The following is a 12,410-nucleotide window of genomic DNA, read 5'->3' on the forward strand; positions in this document are numbered from 1 at the left end:
CTTTCTATACTACTATTGTACTAAAATTGCACTCAATCCTTCACATAATTTTTTTCTTGGAATAATTATCTTTAATAATGTAAGTCGAAAAGTTTTTATTTCGTATTTATAAAACTTTTAATCCCGAGAGAAAAAAAATTGAATACGCTTTAAAAGCCAAATACTTCTATCCAATAACCTTAAAATCATTGACGCAACGCATTAATTTTCTCTCACTTTCACTCTATCAATTGCATATAAATTAATAGTATTTAAACTCTCAAGAGAATCAAAGTGAAACTGACATTCGGAAGGCAAAACAAATTGAAGAGAATCGAAGACCATGGTATCGCTTGCCGTCCAAATGAAACGAAGCATTGAAGCAGCAGCGAATGCTTGGTCACCGTCAATTTTTAATTGCAATTTCCGATTTAGTTCAAAAACTTATTAAGAAAGTTGGTCAATGTTCTTCTCAGCATTGCTGCAAGAGCTCCACGGGAAAAAAAGCCCAAAACTGGGTGAAGAAATATAACGAGGACGAAATAAGAAATTGCAAAGCATTGCAGTTTAGCTAAAGTTTTCGACTAGTGTTTCAAATGCAACGTCAACTTCACCAACATCATTGCTTGCTAAAAGCTATTTCTTCTCCTCTTCTATTACTTTCAGCTATAGCGAATATCGACCGTTTTGGCCCACGCATAGAAGATGACTTGAAAAAAGTTAAATAAAGTCGGTATTAGACACATCTTATTTTCATTTGTTGCTTTGGTAATAGTCTTTGAAGGCATACCAGTAAAGAAGAAAAATTTCAACTACAGTTTTAATGGAAAACAGCAAGGATATTTTTCTATAAATTATGTTAAATGTACGAAATAATGGTTTTCATTTCATCTGGGGTGTACATAATGATATAGTCTAGTAATACCAAATGTCACGTCTAATTATTGATGACATCCTAGAAGTCACGGCAACGGAAAATCCAATACATTGAAGGAATTAGTGCGGAAACTAACACATCTCCGTGCAACTCTTAAGCCAATGCGTAAGAAAGGGATGAACGATCACATGTACCTAACAGTTTCGGTGTCAACTGGCCTTTAAAAAAACTCAAAGAAACTTTAACAGAAATCTCTAATAGCATTGTTGGGTAATTAATCGGTGATTTAACCGATACGTGGCGTACAACGATGGTAGCATCAAAGTTATATTTGCAATATTGGTTTGGTTGCCGGCATATGGTTTCAAATTCGTAAGCTGAAATTAAGATTTTTTGACGCCACAGTTTTCTAATAATTTAAAAAGAATCAAAAAACAGTGGAAATGTAAAAATTGTAAAAACCACTTCATTTTATTCAATACTACTTATTTTGGAGAATAAAAAAACATTCTGCTGTGATCGAATTTTACAATATATGTATGTATGTAAATATTCATACATGCACCCAGAGGCATTAGTCTGACTATTAACGAATATCACGTTAATTATTAATTTTAATAACAGGGTCGGAGAGAATATTTAGTCAGGCTGGATTGCTAATATCAGATAAGAGAACAGCAAGTTTTTATTTTAAACGTATTATAAGTATACATTTCTTGATCTCATATTACATTGGTAAATATATATAAAATGTATCAGACGAGTTATAACTCTGCTCTCACAAATTTAAAAAAAAAAATTTAAAAAATGGTAAAAAAATGTGATTTTTGTAATTTTAAGGTTGATCTCGAATATACCGTAAGTGGTTAAGATAATCAAAAATTTTCTAAGGACTTTTTTGTAGAGCGTCAAATTTCCTATAAGAATATAATTTGGTTCAACAATCCGTTAAACCGGTTCAGAGTTGCAAAATTCCAAAATTAATAGAAAAATGTTTCCGTGTTATTTAAATGGGAAATAGAAATCTGCGATGCGCGACCTCTTAATATTAATATTAAGGGCTCTGATTTTCACAGGCGTCTTTTTACATCTCCACAAAAGCTTTTACGTGAGGATTTCGAAAAAAAAATTTTAAAATTTTTTTTAGATTAAGCCTAATATGTACATAAATTAAAAACACATTTTCATCGAACTGGCACTTTTTTTAAGTTATCAAAACTTTTCTCAAATTTGGCATACCTTAGTACGATTTGTGGACTACTTTTTGACCCATGTATAGCACAGTTACCTGTGTGTGTTTGGTCACCATGCAATAATTGTACTTTATTTATATAATTTGACAAAATTTTCATTTGGGAATAAAATTCCGAAAGCATTGGCTCAAGATTTTGGGAATGAACAGCTTTTATATGTATATGAATACAAAAGTGTGCATTGATCTCTCTATAAAACATGCTGCCAGAACTCTCTTGTTTTCTTCATAGTTTTTGTCTCTGTAGTAAGTTCTTTGCTTAACAGCTCATAATCGGTAATTATACTCACGTAACTTTTTTCAAGAGAGTATATGTAATATTAGTTTAGTTCACCTAACGATTGTTTGTAACACTTAAAACTAATCGAGATATATGTAGACTTATATACAAAATGCTAAATGTTAATCTAATTACTAGAAAAGGCTATAACTAAGCCACAAATTAAAATACGAAACTGTTATTTCGCTTAGAACATTGAAGAATGGACCGGCATTTGCAATCAATATTTTTTTCAAAGTGGCGGTAGCCCCGCCGCTTAACGAGTTTAATGTAAGTACAGTCCGGCACCTTCCCAGACAGAGTAAAAATAGGTGAACTCGGATAACCAGCCCACTATCCATATAACGGATACATTGAAAATTACTAAAAATGCGATAACTCACTAAATAAATATGTAAGAAGCATTAAATTGATTTCACGGCCAAGATGGTTCTGCAAGGTTTAAGAGCTGGTGTCAAAATTGACAATAGGAGTGATAGTTATATGAGAAATCCCATACCTCAGGAACAACTAAACCAATTACTACTAAATTTGAATCTTTAATCAGACTTAAATCATGCCTACTTTCTATATACCACTTTGTTTTAATTTCACATTGTTCTTTCAGATTACGTTATATAAATCAATCTCAAAGAAGTTACCGGAATAGGAATCTAACCATAACTTTTTAAGCCTACCGATATAAAATATGTACAACCCAGTGGATATGCTGAGTTTTTACTGAAAATATCGTTCAACTTGTGAGATATAATATTGAAATTGAAACAGATCATTTTCTCGATAATAATGTGCCCTTGTGTCAAATATATCCATATAGCCAACACAAAGATTTTCGATTCCGGTTGGTTTACACGATATATATCCGTCAGTATGTAATACATGGTGAATGAATGTATAATATAGAATATACTGTATTATTTAATGCAGAAAATGTCAGAAATCTGCCCACAAATTACTCCTGCTCACATATATAATATAATACTACATATAATAATTTTCCATATTTTAGCAGCCTATATGAGGAACATGTGAGTACGTATGTGAGTTTTCTTCATAAAATGGCGTAAAAACATGTTTTTAAAAGCACTTTCGCAAAATCATATAGCCAATATATTAAAATTAATATATAATCAACTTGATTGAGTTGCTATCGCATACATCTCATTAGAAAATGTCTCAACAAAATTAAACGAGAATATTTCGTTTTAGTATTGATATCATATTAAAGTTAATATGATGCAAATATGATTGGTATCCATTAACAGTTTCGTCGAATAATGAAAGTTATTATACGCAACAATTTTTAATACAAGTATATACCTTTGCAAATCGTGAGAGTATAAATTGTTCGTTTCGGATTGTTTCAGATTCACTTGCTTTTTGCTCCACCTTTTCAGTTATTGTAATTTAGTGTTTAAACAACGTTACACTTTATAGGACAGTTCACAAATATATATATACGTGAATATGATAATGTCAGCAATTGTACTAATAACATTGTAGAAGTATTTTGTAATACATTGGTGAGAAGTTAATGATAACTTACTGGTTTTTTATAATCATAAAAGCAATACAGATAGATGCATATCTAGGTAAGATCGTTATCTTTATTGCAAAATAACGCAAAACAACTACTTCAGGTATTGAACCAAAATTTCTCTGAATTAATAGGAAGCTAGAAATATACTATATATTTCAAATAAAACAGGTAAGGAAGGACTAAGTCGGGTGTAACCGAAAACTTATACTCTCGCAATTTGCAAGTTAAGCAACCAAACAGATTGGCAAATATATTGTATAAGGTATCAAGTCAAGCGAATATTAGGTATGTGGAGACTAAGGGAAGTATTTTTCTTCAATTCATTAAAACTTCTTACGTAATGACCAATAGAAGCGATATAAAGACAACTGGAAGTTCGAAAATATTTGTACTAGGTACAAGGTGAGTAATGACCCGATTTTAACCATTTTTGGCACAAAGGCATGCTGTCATAAAAAATATATTCTTCTAAAATTTCAAAACTAAATTTCACAGATAAACCGATATGTTCGGGAAAAAATCATCCATCAGGGGTCCACATATTTGGTGTGTGAGACCTTGAAAAGTTATAGTCTGATTTCAACAATTTGTATGCGTTAGATTAAGTACCTTTAATGCACTATTTGGGCAAAGTTTTATTCAGATAACTTATTTGATGTTTGATTTGTGTGAAAAAATTAGATGGAATTTAAAAATTTCGATGCGTCAAAGTTTGCAAGTTAAAGCGGTCTCCATTTTGATTTATAAATTGTAACTTTTTAAAAATGTATCTTATTGGGCCACCCTCGTATATAACATCCTTTTCGAAAATACTGCTAGATTTTCCAATTGAAGGTATTGAGTGAGTGATTTTGCTAATTTGTGCAGTTTTCAACCGAAAAAAAAATTTTATATTTGTATGCGAAAAGTTTTCCATGGTACATTTTATTTGACATCAATATAATAATACAAACTTCTATATGTTTGGTTACATAAAAACGTAGATATCATCATATATTTATAAGCAAACTTAGTTTTTTAAAAGATCTATTCTCATTTTGCAACCCTTCCCTCAACGTTAAATAAAAGTATCAACAAATGTATACATACATCTGTACTACCTCTAGGTACATACATACATATGTACATCGTATATAAATAATGTAAATAAATTGCTATTTCATTCATTTAATTAAGCGAGTTCTCGCATCTGCTTACTAACTACTGTATCCATTCTATTAATTGTATGAATCTCTGCTACCAACATGTGCCTCAATTGTACATAATATTTGCCGCATGCCAATATGTGTAGTTACAATACGTATTTATGTACATGTATCATTTCATGCTCTCATGAACGCAGCCAATTGCATACGAAACTCGCTTTTGCGCACAAGAGCAGAGCACAATATTACTGAGTCAACTACCACCTTGGACGTTTGAATGCACCAAGGGGGTGTAGCTCAGTGGTAGAGTGCTCGCTTCGCATGTGAGAAGTCCCGGGTTCAAACCCCGGCACCTCCAGTTGCATATCAAGTTGTTTAATTTTTTTATTTTTTTTAACAACATTTTAAAAAAGTTTTTTTTTTTAATTTTAGAAAATTTTATGAATATATTCAAATACAAAAAAAAATTCAGCTGCAGAAATTGTGAAGAAATATCTTAAAATTAAATAATTTATTATTTTTGTATATGGGTTATAACAATTATAACTTATCATAATGGGATTTAGTAATCATGTATGGAAAATTTAAGCTCATCAAGTTTACAATGTTATTGAAACCAAGCCTTAATATATGTGTATATATATATATATATATACATGCTGTTAGTTCCTGCTAACCTCTGAAACGGCTGGATAGATTTTGTTAAGACTTACACCGGCAGTTAGATGATGTATTAGGGAGTTACTTAGTTTACTTTTTTTTTTAAATTTATTTCTTAAATATATGCATATCATAATTAATGTAATCTGCCACGATTCAAGTAACTACACTTTGCTACTCGAACATTCTAGCAACCACGAATCTCGCCGCCTGTATGATTTCTGCAAATTATCGTCGATTCTGTTTTGTTCTCGCATTTGTGTTCGGCACAATATGTAATTTTCCATATTTTCATTAAATTTTCTTACTGATTTATACCACAGACACAAAAAATTTATGGAATAAAATTTCAAGTAAATCGACGATTTTTCCATTTAATAGAGTGTAATAACAGAGTTACTTTTAAAAGAGGCCAGTGACGCCGGGCAAAGCCACAAGCACAGCTAGTTAGCATATATGAAATAAGTACCAACATAAAGTACATACATTTGTTAACATTCCAATACAAATTAAATATAGTTTGAAGTTTTTTTGTAAAATTGAAGCAAAAAATATTTTGCTTATATAGGTAGAATGGCAACTGTATGTATGCAAGTATAAGGGTCCGATTTGAACATTAAATACAGGAATATTAAATTAAATATTAAATATATCAAGCGGTATATTTAAACCACATGTGCTGCATTTCAGGACACAATTTGTGCAAAGTTTCGCTTTATACTTTGGTTAATGCTTGAGATATATATTCTAAGCGAAAACAAGAAAAAAATTTAACTTCGGCTTCACCGCTGCTATAATACCCTTCACCGGTACATTTTTGATAGCATAAAATAATATAAGGGTAAGTTATTTATTATGATTTCGATCGGACAAATTTTTGGCAGCTATAAGCTATAGTCGTCCGATCTGAACAATATGTTCGGGAATTGTAGCGATGTTTAGATATAATATCCCGTGAAATGAAAAGGTTTTCCATACAAGCACTTGATTCCGATCATTCAGTTTGTAGGGTAACTACAACATATGCTATAGTCTGATAACGGTGGTTCCGACAAATGAGCAGCTTCTTGGGGAAAAAAAGACTAGTACGCGAATATACAGACGGACGGACAAGTACAGACAGACAGACTTGGGTAAATGGACTTAGTTCGTCACGCTGATCATTTATATTGTATATATATTTTATATCCTGTTCAGGGTATAAAAACAGACGGAACTTAACATTAGAAGTGAAGTGATTTTTGAAGACATATTTATTTTAAGGATACTTTAAAGGATTCCTCAATCGTACGTTATATGAAGTGGTGAATCCATTCGATATCTTAATCACCCAGTAGTGATAATCTCTCGGACACAAAATATGTTTAGACGACGTTCGCCTAGTACATTGTCGAAAAAACAATAGAAAATGTTAGTTAACCATATTTTCATTCAGTTCAACTACCTATTCTTTCTCTTATTTTTTCCCCCTTAATTACTCATCACAGAAACATTGAGTCTCAATAATGTATTCCATCTCACACTCATTATGGCTGTTGTTTCTGCTCCGTTCCAAGGGATGTTGGCATCATCTACTTTATGCAATACTGACCTTCTCCAGATTTTTTTTGACCAGCCGCAACTTATAATTCTCTGAGGGTAATAGTCAAGCGATGTCCTCGTCATGATGTGCGGGACTTTCTTCAGAGTGTGACCTATCCAACACAAATTCCTGCTTTGGGGTTTTCCTTTATTATTCTACACATCGCTTGATTACTTTCAGTATTGGGCCTGAATATTCTGCGGATGAATCGCAGGCAGATGACTATTTGGATGCTCTAAGTAATAGGATCCGAGATCAGCCTTAAAAAAGCGTCGACATTACACATGCAAAAAATATTCTGTACTATTTGGCACTGTAGACTTTTGAGATTTCTCATAGAAATTGTAGTCGTCACAACACCAGTTTTGCTTCTCATTCTATAATTGTTATGCGATTCAGCTGCTCCGTTAATCGCTATAATATTACCGAGATGGCAAAAGTTGTAGGTGGCTTCTGCTATCCCAAAAGGCTCTTATATCCTTCTTTTTTGTGATGTTTATCTGAAGTGCGACAGTGCGTGCTTGATTAGATTATTGACGTTTCCTTGTATTTTCGAGAATTTGTGAAAGAAATGCCATCCGCGAAGTACAAGTCTTTGAGTTACAGTGGGAGGTGCCTATTGTCTTGTACAGGATAAGCGTGGTCATTATGCCGTCTGGAGCAATAGCGAAGAGAAAAGGGAGATAGAGGAGACAGCTTTGTCGTATTATGGCGTTTGTGGTGAAATATTCGCTGCCAATGATATAATGATGTTTAGCTAAATTATATTTTATTTCCGTGACCATATTTTTAGGACATTTTGTTATTGGCACCCAAATAAATTTCAGTCTAAGCGATCTCCTCTTGATCATCGCATAATTCTTTTAAACGACGAATGTTAAAGAAAAGGTCACCCGGAGATTGATCCGTAGATTTGGAATTAATTCTTACTTATTCTTCAAATAGAGCCGTTCATACGCGATATCATCCTTCAAGCGACCCATAACGCTATACCTGTAGTCGCTGTTGGTACTTTTCCTCTACAGAACAGAGCGTAATGTCCGTGTGAATCTCAAAATACTCTATATGCGACAAAACTTTGCAAGCTGACTCTTGTGTCTATCCACGCTTTGCATTCGTTTTATCGCATGCAGTTTATGTGGACAACCGTCGATGAGACTGCGGAATGAAATGGTGGAGTAAAATTTCACTTATTGTCTCATACAAAGGCTGAAAATGAACTGTTTGGAACAATAATAATCATCAATTTTTGTTGAATTTTTATAATGTCTGCAATCTCAATCAACTTCATTTTGTGGTTAACCAAAAGCTTAGATTGGTCGGTAACGAAATATAAAGTTTTGGAAAATTAGGTGTCAAAGTTGTCCACCATAAGTGCATTGACATCCGCTAATCATAATTTTTTATTCCTTTATTGTCATATATTTGAGAGTCTAGAAATTGAAAATTTCGAACTGACGCTCTTCTTTTGCAAACAATAATTAAATTATAATATTAGTTCTGATATGCGAAATTCATCATATACAGCGACGGCGTTTATTAAAGCTCTGTCATACTATCAAGATTAAGGCACACATACATTCACACAAACACACATACACATATAGTATATTATAATATCTGCACAGATATGAGTTAAGTCATATGCATAAATTTGTCGGTCAGAGGCCCACATTCATATAGAAGGATAACTAGGCAGAAACACAAAGGTAATAGTGGTTGGTGGTGGTGCAATACATATGAAAACAGGAACAAGCTATAGCAGTTGCCTTCAATGTATGTATGTGTGTGCGTTTATTATACAAATATAACGTGTGCGTAACGTGTCCTAGAAATTCAAAATCACACACTTCCATAACACACATATATGCATGCGTACATTCCAAAATTCATGTATGTATGTGTGCATGCTTGTAGGTAATTTCATTCATAGCTGCAAATTATGCGACAATATAAATGCGAGATATTCTCATTTACGTTCCTGAATAACAGTTTATGACTGCATCCTATTGTTGTTGGCAACAGGCAAGCAGGCGCGTCAGTCAGCCGCATTGTATGGCAGACAGGAAGTGAAACGGGCAGGCGCCCATTGCAGTCAAGGCGAGTGCAAGTAACCGAGCCGAGCCAAGCCAAGCCAGCCAGCCAGCCAGCCAACCAACCAACCAACCAAGCAAGTAACCAGCACTTGTGGCCTTGTGTTGGGCGAGGAAACCATGCCGGATGCCATGTGCCATGTATCTTTGTCTCATGTTGTCTACTTGTCTCTCGACTTGATTGTCCTTTAGCTGCTGAACAGAAAGCGCGCGCGCGCGAGAGTTGTTTGTCGTTGTGCACTTGAGATATGTGAAATGTTTTATGGTTGTGCTACGTGTTCGGAATGTGATATAGTTAGTCAGTAGATATGCAGATGTATGTGTATTCATACATGTATGCTTACATTCACAAACGGCCAAACCTCCGCACACTAATAAAATGTATGAATTTCATATGCGCTGTGTATGTGTATGTGTAGGGAACAGCCGTGCTGTACGAGATATACATAATTCCAATGTCGCAGTAACAAGCAAATGAAAAAGCCAACAACAACAAAAAATAATATAAATTATAATAACAACAAACATTAAAAAAGGCAACAACAACCAGCGTGTTTGGTTTTAAAGCTGTGACAATAACCACCAACACCATTCACCAAAACTCATCTACTTTCAAATAAACTCATATTTTTGCATAAACCTAATCTTAACATTCCTAATTTTTTGGCTTCACTTTTCACACACACGTATATAACTTTATATGGTACATACATACATACATTTTTGGATGTATGTTTGCATACATTTTCATTTGTTTTATCTGCTGTGTTGTTGATGATTTTTTAATGCCCACACATAGACATAGACATGCACGTATATTTTTTAATAAATAAGCTGCAAATTATTTAAGACCACATTTTGCGGGCTTCAAAATATTTTTCATTTCGCATACATTCGCGTTATGATCGGGGCATATCACGTTCATGCTGTTTATGCGTTTGCATTAATTTTTGCGTTAGTTGCATTGTTCTTGTATACTCTTATACTGTTATGTGGCGCATGTACCACACATTTGATTAACTGCTTGGAGAAGGTAAATGAGTTTGTCGGAATATTAAAGGCAATTTCGCATTCATTGTTCATAGAAGTACTCATTTGACATTTCCTACACATAGTGATTTATATGTACTGTGTGTAAATATTAAATTCAAAAATATATTAAACTTTTTGGTTGGGCTGCGCAAACAATTCAAAATACGAAAACAGCGTTAATTTCGGCTGCACCGAAGTCATCATACCCTTACAGGGTCAAGTTTTCTTACGAGATATCTCAAAAAGTGTGGGACTAGTTCGCATATATACGGACAAATGGACGGACGGACAGGCGGACATGGCTAAATCGACTCTGTTCGTCATGTTGATCATTTATATATACATAAATTTTGTAGAGTCTCCAACGTTTTCTTCTGGATGTTACAAACTTCGTGGCAATCTTAATATCGAAATTTTTTAAACACTTCACAGCATTTCTTTCTATATCTAATGTTCTTGTTCCTGAAACAAAGTACTTTTTCTATTTGACCTTCCAACGGCTAAGAGGCCGCCTTTTATCTGTTGTACCGCCGTGATAAATATAAAGCTCGTTTTGTTTTTAACTCGCTGATATACGAGTAAGAAACAATATTGCGACACGCTATATCATAAAGAAAACGAACCATCAATTTTTCATATATAGCTTAACGCTATACTTTCATTAGGTACTTAAAAATACCGTACAATCCTTTTCTTAATACTCTATTTACTCTTGAAGAGTTTTAGTTTATCTGAAGAGAAGTTGTTTATTTGAATTGACTTTATTACCTAAACTGATACTGACCGCAAATATTCAGATTTAACGATATTTTCAAAAACAACAATTGCCTTGACACGATGTATGATCAAACACTTATCTCCGCTTCTATATCAAATATAAATATCAGTATACAAAAGCGGTTGCACACAAATCATTATCAAAGGTTGTAGGCGATTCGAAATGCTCTAGCCAGATTTGTAAATCAGAAAAAAATTTTCTCTCCATATATTTAATATATTCTTTCTATATTTTTTCGTAAATGTAAGTATTGACACTATTTGATAAAAATCTCGGAGGCTATTTCAGTCTGCCAGCCCTTCTAACTTTTTTAATACTTATTCCTTTGTATCCCAATTGTGAATAAGTAAAGCCTATTCTTATATCTCATGTCGCTCCAGATGTGTTTACTCTTTGTGGGGTCTACGTTGTCCCAGTTCAATCTTTTGGTACGTTTTGCCTTTAAGAGGATCCGACGTAGACTGAAAAACAATTATTGTTTTAGAAACAATATAGAAAAGCCGAAATTGCTCCCGATGTCAACTTTTCATTTACTGATAAGCGCACGAAGTTAAGTGTTAAGATAACAAACCGAAAGTGTTGTTCAGTGAGAAGTCGCTTCTATTCAGGTAGCAATCGAGGTAGAGCGGCAATACTAACACTGTGCGCTCAAAGTGAGTCAAAGCAAAATCGCTGATAACAGCAAAGCCAACGAGCTAGCAAGAGGGGCACCTTTGCTCCGGTCCCATCGGAGTAAGAACGAGGTGGATCTCCATTGTTATCTTGCGTTCTATCATTGGACCAAAAGATCTCGTGCCCTAGCATGTGTTGGTTGACGACCCGCTTCTACTCGACTGCGAGATCCTTTTGTCTTAAATTAGAACGCTGGAGATCCACTGAACTACTTGCCCCTAACAAACGTCATCTCCTCGCAATATTTTGAGTTCATACTGGACATTGCCAATAGGCATTTCTTGTCGGACGCAAGTTGACAAAGTTGTATGGTAGTAGGTGAGGTGGAAAAATCCAGTCACTTTCTCCTCCATCACTCAGTTTGGCAAGGCTGAGATTGAAACATCTTCGCCTTAACAATTTTGTAACAGACTCGAAGCGCATTGACGATTCGAGAGGGTCATATGGTTAATTATAAAGGAGTGTAAGGTACGATAAGGGCCCAGCGCTCTAAGCCGCCCAAGTGAGATCCCTGCAAAGA

The 12,410-nt window shown here is 34.0% G+C and overlaps 1 non-coding gene across 1 annotated transcript; it reads left to right on the forward strand.

Annotated features, from left to right (window-relative positions):
- The first annotated feature begins 5,359 nt into the window (after positions 1–5,359).
- On the forward strand, positions 5,360–5,431 carry TRNAA-CGC (transfer RNA alanine (anticodon CGC)). The gene has a single exon. It is a non-coding gene; the product is annotated as a tRNA-Ala (tRNA).
- Positions 5,432–12,410: the final 6,979 nt, after the last annotated feature.

This window comes from Bactrocera oleae, chromosome 3 (genome assembly GCF_042242935.1).
Source record: "Bactrocera oleae isolate idBacOlea1 chromosome 3, idBacOlea1, whole genome shotgun sequence".
Classification (NCBI taxonomy): domain Eukaryota; kingdom Metazoa; phylum Arthropoda; class Insecta; order Diptera; family Tephritidae; genus Bactrocera; species Bactrocera oleae.